General features: G+C 47.4%; 1 protein-coding gene across 6 annotated transcripts in view; it reads right to left on the bottom strand.

Annotated features, from left to right (window-relative positions):
* Erc1 (ELKS/RAB6-interacting/CAST family member 1) overlaps window positions 1-12575 on the bottom strand; it is a 135314-nt gene that overhangs the window by 29654 nt on the left and 93085 nt on the right. The window lies entirely within an intron of this gene.

The following is a 12575-nucleotide window of genomic DNA, read 5'->3' as shown; positions in this document are numbered from 1 at the left end:
CAAGTGTAGCCCGTTGTTTCCAAACCCTTTTCCAACCACGGAGCACAGAGGAGGAGGAGATGGCCCAAGTGGTGGTGCCTGTCTAGAAAGTAAGTACAAGGCTCTGAGTGCAAGCTTCAGCACTCACACACAAAACCAAATCACGCAACACGTACACATTAGACAGGTGTGCAAACTGAGGTAAAAAGAGGAAGTCTGCTTGTGGCCTACACCCGAAACCCTTCTTGTGCAAGCCTGGTACAGTACTCCAAAAGTTATGTCCAACTCCGACAACAGAAAACAGAAATTGAGTATCATACCAAGCATGAGAGAAGTGGGACACTTTTTACCTTCAGTCAGGACGGAAAGGGAAATAAGCTCTCCTTCTCACGATGGTACAAAGCCAGCTGGACCCCATCTCAACCAGAGCCGGCCATGGCGGCATAAGCCTGCTATCTCAGCGATAAGAGAGGTATCAGTCGGAAGAGCACCAAGGATATGTGGTCCAGGAAGCCCTGGCAAAACTACAAGACCCCAGTCAAAGAAAAAAATCAAGACAGACAAACTAGAAACTAAAACAAAAGCAAAACTGACAGGGGTGTGATTCAGGTGGTAGGTGGTAGAGTGCCATATAAACCCCAGTTGTGTGTGTGGGGGGGGGGCCTTGCAGTATTCATTACAAACTTTTATATAGTTCTAGAGTTCTTCTTCAGAGAAATTGCTATTAGGGCAAAGGATGGAAGCCAGCTTCTTTCCTGACTCAGATCTGGAACATTCCTTCACAAAGAAAATTGGTTACTGACTATCCTAAGCATTTTGCCTAAATCTACTCCATAATCAAAGGATGTGTGTAAAAAAAAAAATTGTAGAATTGGAGCAGACTTCTTTTTATTAATTTATTTTTATTTTTTTCCAGTCCTGGGGCTTGAACTCAGGGCCTGGGCGCTGTCCCTGAGCTTCTTTTCCTCAAGGCTAGCACTCTACCACTAGAGCCACAGTACCACTTCCGGCTTTTTCTGTGTATGTGGTACTGAGGAACTGAACCCAGGGCTTCATGCATGCTAGGCAAGCACTCTACCACTGAGCCACTATTTCCAGCCAGAGATATTTTTTTTTCTTCCAGATTTCTTTTTAAAACTGGGTGTTTTTAATCAACAAATAGGGAAAATACTTTCGTGTAAGAAACCTGATTTACATGAGCAGCTTCTGAATACAGTTTCTCCCAGCGTATGAGGGCATAGCTTGGAAGTGTTAAGGGAAGGCCTTGCGGTGACAAGAATTATGGGATGGGTGAGTTTTAATACTGTGAAGAATGAAATGAAGCAGGCGCTGGTGGCTCATGGTTCAAAGCCAGCCCAGGGCAGGAAAGTCCATGAGACTCTTATCTCCACCCACCCAGCACAGCAGACTCCTGACTTCATTAGCACCTCATCAGCACGCCCGAGGCTGCCAGGGATGAGAGCACTCGGAACCAGTCACTAATTCCTGGCTGCTTTGGCTTCTGCAAAGCAGAAGGAAATCCAGAGATGAGAACTCTCTAAACATCTATCCAGTGGCCCAGCGTAATCACCCTGCCAGTTCGCTCCACACCGGGAATGACTGACACCAGAGATGACAAAAGGGAGTCTACCCCTGACAGGACTGCTGACGGGAAAGCCAAGATGTGTGTGTGTGGGGGGGGTGCCGTGGGGAGGGGAGATAAGGCCTGCCACCCACCCTTGATGATACTGCCAACCACTGGGTCAAGTCTCACAGACATTCAAAGCTTGGGGGACAGGAAAAGAGAAGAAAGTTCTGGTAGAAGGGGTAAAGTCTGTGGGAGGAGCCATCCCGTCACACACCCCTTCCCAGGTCAGGAGTGTTTCATGCTACATGCCTACCACCAGGTATAGAAGAGACAAAGACAAAAACGCAGCCCTTCTAAGCAAAATGTTTTCCCAATCCCTTTCCGACTTTGGAATGTGAGTTTAACTCCCGAATTCCTCCCTGGATGAGAGGTGGTCACAGCTCTGTCGCTGCCACTGATTGGTTCTACTTTCTACCAACTCATGTGTATTACCCTGCAAGTTCCGGTCCCCACCCTCACCTGTCCCCCACCCCTTTTTTTTGGCAGCACTGGGGATTGAACTCAGAGCCTTGTACTTTATGGGCAGGTGCCCTACCACTTGAGCCATGTGCTCCGGACCTGAAAGTTTCCCATGAAACAGTTATGCACCACACCATGAATAGGCTGCGTCTGAGGGTGGAGGTCCCCGAGGACGTGCTTCGGTGTATGGGCGTGGCCACCAGTGTGCAGAAGCACACTCAGCCACAAAACCACAGTGAGCTTTTGCTACGAACAGGTGGTTGTTTTGCTGGGCACAGAGTGGACTCTCTGTCAGTCAGACAATGACTTGATAGAGACGTAATCTTCCCTGCTGGTGAGAAGGCAGGTTAGGGAAGGCAGCTGCCTAACCTCTATGCCAGCGGCTTCTTTTAAAAAAAAAAAAAAAAAAATCCACTCTTAGAGCAAACAGACTCTTAATCTTTAATGAACGAGACTAAGGAAAAGCAGATGTGGAAACGAAGCCAGAGATAAACAAATTAATAGAGCAAAACCAAGGGTAGGACAGTGGCTGTAAAATGAGCAGAAGAAGACCGGCAAGCTAGGAAACCCAGCCTAAAGTATAAGTTTAGAAAAAATAAGCATGGAAAAATGACTACCAAGGCAAGTTATGGCTGGCGCTGATGAGAAGAAAAGCTCAGAATTTACACATTTCCCTTGTCTAAAAGAGGTAGGCCTGAGAAGAACAGCCGAGAATTCTGGAATTGTCGTCACTGAGGCTGTTTATACTGGAACTCAATGCCCAGCTCTCTGGAGTGGACCTGTATAATGAATACTAATTTTCAACAAGTCTTGCAAGTACTACATCATATTGATGGAAAAAACAACAATAGTTCTAGCTCAGTTTTTCCACATTGAAAATTGTACAGCTGGAAATAAATGCATGTGCACGTTGCTTGGTGCTGTGGAAAGAATCTAATTGTGGTCAAAGTCCAGATTCTCTCACCAAATTTGCCTTTGGATTCTGAAAACTAGTTTCCTCACGTGCGAACTGAAAGAGTGGACCCAGTGTGCACTGCGAATCTACTATGTCCCACAGGTGCGCGAGCATTTTCACACGGTAAGGATGTCCAGTCTGGGCTTACATCCTCCGTAGGAATTAGTCATTGCTGTGTTCGTTCTTGTAAGCAGTGACTCCCTGCTCCTTCCAGATCACACCTCACCGGAGGTAGGGGGCCACCTTCGTGTCCAGTTCTCTTTGGCTCTGAACGCCATCATTTTAACAAGATATCCATGGTCTCTCAAAGTGTCCAGAATCTGAGTTCTCTGTGGTTCTGTTTGTTAGAGGTCTATTATCCTTCTGCCACTGCCCTGTTCTAGAGCCTTCTTCTGGCTTTCCATACCAGCTCTCCGATGGTTTCTCTAGCTCCTCATTTACTGCCTATATTGCTGTTAGAGCAATACCCCAAAGAGATCGAAACAGATCAAAACCGCCCCCCAATCATTTTCATTAACATGCAAAGCCTGTTTCACAGAGAACGTTTGCAAGGTGTGAAATCGGAGCATACTGCTTACTGGGACGAAAAGGGGGCCTTAAGAGGAAGGATGGGGTGGAAGACTCTGGAAGGGACAGAAGAATACACACACATGTACGCATCCATCGCAGGGTGAAGCACGGCTCTTCTTTTGTGCTAATAATGTGGAAGACTAGACATTAACTTCCGGGTCAACGCGTTCTCTTGGAACCAAGGACTCCCTCCTTCCTCACCACGCTCGGCAGTGGTGGTCCTCTGGAAACTTCTAAGTCACCAGAGGAGGCTGAGCCCTGACCGTTACTGACGGGTGGGGGTGGGGTGGCTGGCCCAAGGGGAGGGGAGCCAGTGGAATCCAGACCCCACGCCTTCTGGAGTCTGATGCCTGAACTAGTCATAAGCAGTGTTAGCATCCCAGGAGCGTCCACGCTACACCTGCGGGAAACACCCACCAGCAAGGCCGTTATTTCCAACGTGAATTTCTGGAACTTAAAGCAAGGGGCAGCCTGTTACCCCCTCTCCACAGCACTGGCCGCCCTGGTCCTGGAACTGCCTGATGCTCCGTTCTCATACCCTTTTAATCCCTTGACGATGGCCCTCTCCTACTGAAGTATCCTTTTAGGTTCTGGTGAGCCCTGCTGTTTCCCTCCTTGCTGAATTCTTCCTCGTCTCCCTATCCCCCACCACCAGACCACACAAATCGTCCTTCAGATGGAGTTGCTGGGTGTGCTGGGGGGGGTGGGGGGGCAGAGTGGGGGAGGGGGAGGGGGGGCACCTCCTCTGGCATTCACAGGCTCACACTGGACAGTTGTTCCTCCCCAAGCTAACACGGCTATGTTAACAGGGGCCTGGGTGCCGCCCTCAGCGCCACCGCACTCTGATCATGCAAATGTGGTCAGATAGAAAGTCTTTTGTTCCATATTATTTTTTTTATATGAAGACAATAGAAACGTCTTCCTGTATTTTAAGATGCAATGAATTGCTGGGAGCTGCTGGCTCACACCTGTAATCCTAGCTCCTCAGGAGGCTGAGACCTGAGGCTTGTGGTTCAAAGCCAGCCTGGGCAGGAAAGTCTGTGAAACTCTTATCTCCAAACAACCACCAGAAACCGAGAAGCAGAGCTGTGGCTCAAAGTGGTAGAGCACTAGCCTTGAGCAAAAGAGCTCAGGCCCCGAGTTTAATCCCCACCACCAACAAAAAAAGATGTAATGAAATAACACATCTGGTCTTAGAACAGAGCCTAGAACACAGAAAGCACTTAAAAACTGCCCAGTAATGTTTCTTTCCTCCTCTTACTCTCAATAATCATGTAAGTATCCCTGATTTCCAAACCTTTTATCCCAAGAGTGATCCTCCCATTCTTAGCTTCCCAAATAACTAAGATTAGAGATGTAGCTTAACCCTGTTCTTTTAGGAAGCGCTGCCTAGAGCATACCTACTTGCTTTGAAAAGCTGCTATTCTTGTACTGGGCACGTATACATCACTACTTCAAAATTCAGTGCAGAAGAGACCAGTGGCTGGGCTGGACTGTCTCAAAGCAGACTGGTTTCCCTTCACACACCCACAGATGCACACTGGGCCTTGAGTGCACACATGCCCAGCAGCGTGGGAACCTGGCTGGGGGATTACCTGCATCAGTCACAGCTCCCAAACAGATGCCGCCCTCACGGAAACACTAACCTGCTATACTCAATATCCATTTCTACGAGTATCGCTTTCATGGTCATGTTTACCGTTCGCTTGTCTGCTGTCACTTCTGTGACTTCAATCACAAAATCATGTCAGGGTACCTGGCCCCTTTCCTAGAAGAACAAATACTTTATTTCTGCTCCCACACAATTAAAAAGAGACAGACAGGTAAATTTCATGCTAAATTCCACCCCTATGAACATGTCTTCCTATCTCACCCTGCAGAAATAACGTATTTGTTAAACATGCCTGGTACATTTTTGTGATGGCTCAAGGTATGAAAATAATGGCCCAAACTCAGGTGTTTATTTTCCATGGTGAGCTCATCTCATGAATTTATTTCAGAGACAATGCTAAAATATAATTTACTTATTCTTAAGTAAATATATATCACTTGTTCTTGTTAAATGAGTCCTGTAGTGTACGATATAGTTTATAAGACTCTAAATGGAAAGACGAAATCTGTAGTAACACGCCAATACAGTGAAGTCCTGTTACAAATGACAGGGCTATTTTTAGTGATGGTTTATGGGGCTGAGCTACACCTGCACACTAGTGGCTCTATCACTCCCAGGAGAAGAACTTGTGTGTCACGGAGGATCCGACAGTGATGTGCACATACACACACAGGGCTTACACCAGGAGCACAGGTGATGTCAACAACAAGTTCTACAATCACGCAACTCATAACACAGCCTGTTTCCGAGTTTTAAAATCTGTGACCAAATTATAGATGGGATGGTTAATTTACAACCTTTCTATCTTGTATATGATACAAAGTGAAAAGCTAACTAATAGAGGTAAATACTATCTTTAAAGCCACATAAAAATATACATAACACAAATAATATGGGATGAATTAGACATCAAAATTGGTTCTTAGAATCAGCCAGGCACTAGTGGCTCACGCCTGTCATCCTAGCAACTCAGGAAGCTGAGGTCTGAGAATCATGGTTCAAAGCCAACCTATGCAGGAAAGTTTATGAGACTTTTTATCACCAATTAACCACTAAAACCTCCCAAACAAACACAGAAGTAGAGCTGTGGCTCTAAGTGGTAGAGAGTGAGCCTTATGCAAAAAAGCTCAGAGACAGCACCCAGGCCCTGAATTCAAGCCATAGGATTAGCACACACATACCCAAGTTAGAATCATAGCCTACTGAATAGTGTCCCTATTGGCTTTTGAAAACAGGAAACACGACTAGTAGTAGTGACTTAAGACTAGGGAATGAGAGATGAGGAGAACGATACTGTGGAACACGAAGCAGCAGAAACCCTAAGACAAGAATGAGTATCAATCAGTTCAGGAGTCAGCAACGGGGGGAGGGAACGGCTGAGTGTCTGGCTCCTGGCAAAGTCTGTCCCCAGAGGCTGAAGTCACCTCACAGCCTGAGAGCTGTGCGGTGAACTTTGGGCGATTACGTGGAGACACTGCTGCTTGGAGCTGACACCGCGGCGCGGGGCCTCTCCACCCGTGGGGTCTGCGGCTGCCCATCGACAGACCCCCCACGCTCCGTGCTCTGTGCCAGCCCCTCCCAGCCCTGGGTGGCGGGAATCGCCAGTTGCTCTTGGCTCCAAAGGCAGCGTCACCTGCAGGGTTTCATTTTTCTGTTTGACACCTCGGTGTTGATTTTCCTGTGCATTACAAATGAACCCTCTCCAGTGCTTCTCACACAATGACACAATCACGCCATTGTAACTCCAAAGAGGATTAATGATTGGGTTTTATTTGATTGTAGTTTTGATTAATCCTGACTTTAATTGGTGACCTTTGCGGGAATCCCAAGGGCTAGGAATTAGAATATGGACACTGCTTCACTGTACTCTGGGTGGTTTGTGCCTGCCAATTTATTTCATGCCCCATTAGCCACAAAAGCTATGACATTTTAGTCCAAAAACAGCTCCTGAGCTTTTCAGGGTAGAGGTACAAATCCTGTATGAGCTTTTCATTTTGAAGTAAATATGGTAAACCAATAATTAAGTCTCTCCTGGCTATGCCTGCAGCTTCTAGCTCCCGTCAGCAGGCATCCTGGTACTGTGCCAAAGCCAGGCAAATCTTACCACGATGCGGCTGCCCAGGTTTCCGTGCTCCAGAATTGTTTGTGTAACAGGGTAGGGGGAAAAATAATTTGTTTTTAACTCCCACCCAAATTAGAACACTGCTAAATATTCCTCTGGAATCCAAATCAAATCCATAGCAATTAATTTTAGTTTGTTTTAAACCTTACAGCTTTAGGATTAAAAGTCGAGTTCAAGGTAACAAAATGTTCTACACTACCTACAGAAGCAATACTCCGAACATAGGCTCACACCCTCTGTCTACAGGTGCATGTCCAGAGCGGAAGGCCAATCGGAGCTGAGTGGGTTCCAAGAAGATGCTGCATGTCCACCCCCTGCCCGAGTGGTTTTCAAATCATCAAACTATATATCTTGGGTAGCATAAATAATAATGGTTTGATTTTACACAGTAGAAGTTTAATCATAGACGGCCAAGGGAAAAAATTTACATCCCTCAAACATAATCCAATTCCACCCCCGTCAGCTAGTGAAACACTTCTTTTGGCATACAGTATCTCCACGGGAGGAAAGGCAAACTCGGCTAGTCAAGTGAAGCTGCCAAAGGGACAGTTGCTATCATGTAAGAAAACTGCTCTTTTGTGAGTGAAAGCAACCACGCTTCCCAATCCTATGCTATGGGCGGCCACCACTCCCGCAAGTGCTTGGTCTTAAACAAGTCATTCTAGCTTAGCATTAGTTACTTAAAGGACCAGGAAAAATCTTTACAATTGCACTCACATAGAAAAACCCCTGTGATTTCAGATGTTCATAGGAAAAGGAAAGGTTCCCTTACTAACAGCGAGGCCAAAGACACAGCTCTCTCCCTTAACCTCTGGCACTGCTGATGGAGGCTGGTCTCATGGGTCTTCCTCAACTGCAATTCCATGAAAACAGCATTAATAAATTTAATCTTGCACTAGTGGCGCAAGGAACAGAAGTGAACCATGCCAAAATACTCTGCAGGGGATTTGTACACCATAGTTTGTGTGTCTTGTGTAATGACCTATTCCTTCTAGAGATGAAATCATCACACCATTGGTCATTAGCATATTCGAACGAGCGGAAAGCTGACTGCCACACGTACAGCTGTGCTGGTCGAGCCTCCTTCTGACTAGGTCCTCTTTCACAGCTGGAGGTCAGAATTCAGGACAGATTCATCTAGCAAGGCCTCGGGAGCTACTCAACGGTACGGCAGCCTGTATCACTGAGGTAATGAATCATACTACACCTGCCAATAAAACCAACTCACAACAAAGCCACAGACGTTACATGGAGAGAGGGAAATGCACACGGGACTGTCCCAGTTCACCAGGAATGCGGTAACTGCTCCAGTTTTGGCCCAGCGTGTGTTGCTGCGTGGAACAAGGCTGCTGGTCTACTTCCCAGCAGGGAGCTCGGCTCCCAGGCCCGCCACGACCCATTTCAACAGCGCAGTGTGCGCCTCTCAGTCTGGGCCTAAGCTTGTGGATTGCGCAGGGCCTAATGAGATCCGGAGGTGTTTACCATGAGGCCGAACGGAACGCTGAGCAGGCTGGGGACACAGGCCTTAGCGTTTCTTTACAGTATACTGGGAAAATAAACTATTCCTAACATACACCGAGCGCATGAATCAGAATTACCAGCACAAGTAGGTGGAAAACAAAATGACGCTTCAGAAATGAAGGTGCAGAGCAGTAAGCAAGTCTTCCACAGTGGCCTAAGACTGTGGTCCTAGAGTTGGAATTACCCCACCCACGAGCAGTGGCCACTGTGTAGGCCAACATGCTCAGCCGACCATGTTGGAGGAGCTGGAGAGGATTTGGAGGCTATGAGCTGATGGACAGATGAGAGCCGGTGCAACGTCTGCACGTCTGGCCAGTGCTCCCTTACATCCCCTACCACGTGTGCTTCTGTCTGCAGGCCACGGCTTTTTCTGCAAGAGTCCTGCCAGATCACCGTGGACCCCTCTTCCCACCCTCACCCCACACCAACCACAGGAAACAAAAGCAGCAAACCCTCCACAACACACTGGTTGTCAAAACATCTTCATAATATGCAAGGGAGTTATTTTTGTATGTCCACTGTGAGTATGCTAATGGAATTCTTAAAGAATCTAGTTTTGTAGTATGTCAAGTAAACATGGCTAATGTACAGAAAATAGGTAAAATCAGCAGAGAAACACATGAAGGACAATAAAATACAAAAAGTCAACAAAATCAAACCCAGCTCTTAAAAAAAGAAAATTCTGACTATAATGTGCCACCAAAAGCACTTGAGCTTGCTCTCAGGATCTGGGCACACAGCAAACATGTGGGTGGGGGACTGCCCTGAGCCTCAAAACCGACTTGGGTATGCAGTGGGCCCCGCTGTAGTGGTGGGCAGCGCTGGGCCTTGCTCTGGGGAAAGGCGGAGACATACAACCGGAACCACACGAAACATTTCAGATACACAAACGCTAACACCGAGGTAAGCCAGGCAGTTACAACTATAACCTACACAAACTTGAACATATAGGAACAAAACTTTACTGCAATGGTTTCTCACCCAGGGTGGGATAAGAAAAGCCTGCGGATAAATCATTATAGCATAACACAACGTGGTGAACCAGATAAAACGGCAAAATCATTTGTCAAAATACGTGCCACCTAAGTACCTTTCATCGTCATCTGTCTGTTGTTTTTATTTTCTAAAGGACATCTCTTCGTGGCTTGTTTTCATTCCAGTCAGGCCAGCCTCAGCCTTCCAAGCACTGGGATTGTAGCACTGGGAGCATATGTGACGGCTCTTGAAGAGCTTTTTATTCTAGTTGAGTTCAATTTATGGCTTTTTTTTTCCCCCTCGCAGAGTTACTATGTATTGTTTAGTAGGGAACTTCTGCTTGCCTCAAAATTTTCTGTTGTCTTCTGGAAGGTTATAGTTTTGTCTTTTTTATTGTCAGTGATCCACTTTCAATGAATTTCTGTGTACAATGTACAATGTCAGCTTTTCATTGCACATTTACTCTACAAACACCTAGTTGTACTCTGCTCCCTGCTAAAGACAATTACTTGTCCATTAAATGTCAATGGTATCTATAATCATGCGTGTAGTTTGTGAGGGACGTGGTACAGACATGGGTGGAAAGATGATTGGTATTGTAAAAAATGTAACCCTGAATGTGCAATGTATCTTAAGTTCTATCTACAGAAACAAAAATCTGAGCTAACATGCATGTGCGTGTGTGCACGCATACACACACACACATAGGACAGTCATCTAAACACATATACCTGGAGATCCTAGTGGTTTCCATTTTTCACCGTGTGTTGACATTAATTAGGCTCTGAGTAAATATGCTTATTTAATTCCTGCTATTTCATTATACTCTGGATAACTTATTCCCATCTCCAGCATAAAAAGGAGGGCCACGAAGGAGCCCCCAGCCTGGGAAGGGGAGAGGGTGCCCCGGAACTCAGTGGGCAGTGTGGTTTCTCCACGACAGCGGTTGCTCTTCCGCCACTGCTGGGGCAGTCAGGTTCCCAGGCTGGACAAATGCTCATGGAGACGGGAAAGAGAGTGCTAGCTTGGGGCTGGGAAGCTGGCTCAGTGGTAGAGCACTTGCCTTGCATGCTCGAGGCCCTGGGTTCGATTCCTCAGCACCACATAAGAAAAAAGCCGGAAGTGGCACTGTGGCTCAAGTAGTAGAGCGCTAGCCTTGAGCTGAAGAGCTGAGGGACAGCGCCCAGCGCCCAGGCCCAGAGTTCAGGCCCCACAACCGGCAAAAAAAGAAATAAAAGAGAGAGAGAGTGCTAGCTAAGCTCTGCTCTGCACACAAAGGAGGGGCAGGGCTGTGGGAGCCAGCTCACCACCCGCTCATCATTCCCACCACAAACCCACCACCCCACTGGCTGACACTTACCGCGCTCGCTGTAGTGTGTTTTCCCCACCAGTTTTCATTCTTTCTTATGGGAAAGAGGCTACCATAAAAGTGGAATTTAAAAAATAAGACAGCTAACAAAACCACAGCATAAGGAAGAGAAGAACCACCGTGGGATCTGCCGATAAACACGTTACTTCTGGGGCTGGCTCACCCACTCCTGTGTTTGTAATGAAGCCCTGGCCAGCCGCCAGCTCGCGGTCGGGCACCCCGTAGCTGTGACAGATACTCGGGGTCCAAATTACAGTGCCGGGGATGGGGAAGAGCTCCAAAGTCATTTTCTTTGTTCAACGGGGCCAGGATTAAGTCAGAGAACGAGAGCTTTCCAGTGCTCTGAAGGACTTCCTGTAACAAGTGTGCTGCTCACCGGCTTCGGACCTGATGTGATTACGCCTCAGCGCCCTCTTCTATTCTCTTCTAGCAACAGTTCCAGACTCTGAACTCTGCCTCCAGTGACAAGAAACATGCCTTGTGGCTAACTCTGTTTTCCTCGTGGTGGTCCTCAGAGCTTCTGCAGCTTCCCGCCCCCCCACTCCGCCCCCGCCCGCTCTCCCCACACCCATCTCCCTCAGTTCTACTCACGCCATTCTTCCAAAAGCACATTCTCTGTCAGGCACCCTCTCTAAAAGGCCGCCGTCTCGTCACCCTTGCTCCATGGCCTGACAGCCCCCAGTCAAAGGCTAACGCCCTGACATCGTCTCCCCCAGTCTGACAACCACCCTCACAATGTCACAGCCTCCGTGGCTCACGGAAAACCCAAGTGAAGGATTGCGGCGAGACCCTCGGCTTTGACGCCAGTCGGGTGCTGAACACGTCCTGGCCGTGCCCAGTGACCGAAAGGCCACAGCACCCGACGCCCCTGTAAGGCTGACGCTTACTTTCACCAGATAGTGGAGACATGACAGTGACGGTAACTGGCATCGTGCGAAGCTCACCGTCTCAGGGACGGATGCCACACGGACACCACGCGGGACTGACTTACAAAGGGGCAAAATGTTCATTCTTACTCTTACTCTTTTTGTTGTTTTTTGTTTTCTCTTGCTGGTCCTGGGGCTTGAACTGTGGGCCTGGGCATTGATTCTAAGCTTCTTTTGCTCTAGGCTAGCGTATCCACTGCACCATTTCTGGCTTTTTCTGACTAGTTTATTGGAGGTAAGAGTGTCATGGGGGCTGGGAAGGTGGCTCAGTGGTAGAGTGCTTGCCTAGCATCCATGACGCCCTGGGTTTGATTCCCCAGGACCACATACACAAAAAATAAAATTAAAAGAGAAAAAAAATTATTAAAAAAAAGTCTCACAGACTTTCTGCTCCTCACTGCAATCCTCAGATCTCAGCTTCCTGCTTCAAACTGTGATCCGCAGCCTCCTGAGTAGCTAG

The sequence above is a fragment of the Dipodomys spectabilis genome, unplaced genomic scaffold (genome assembly GCF_019054845.1).
Source record: "Dipodomys spectabilis isolate Male_0828 unplaced genomic scaffold, ASM1905484v1 ptg000521l, whole genome shotgun sequence".
NCBI classification, from domain to species: domain Eukaryota; kingdom Metazoa; phylum Chordata; class Mammalia; order Rodentia; family Heteromyidae; genus Dipodomys; species Dipodomys spectabilis.
Note: the sequence above shows the minus strand (reverse complement) of the source record. Positions and strands in the feature narration are given on the sequence as shown.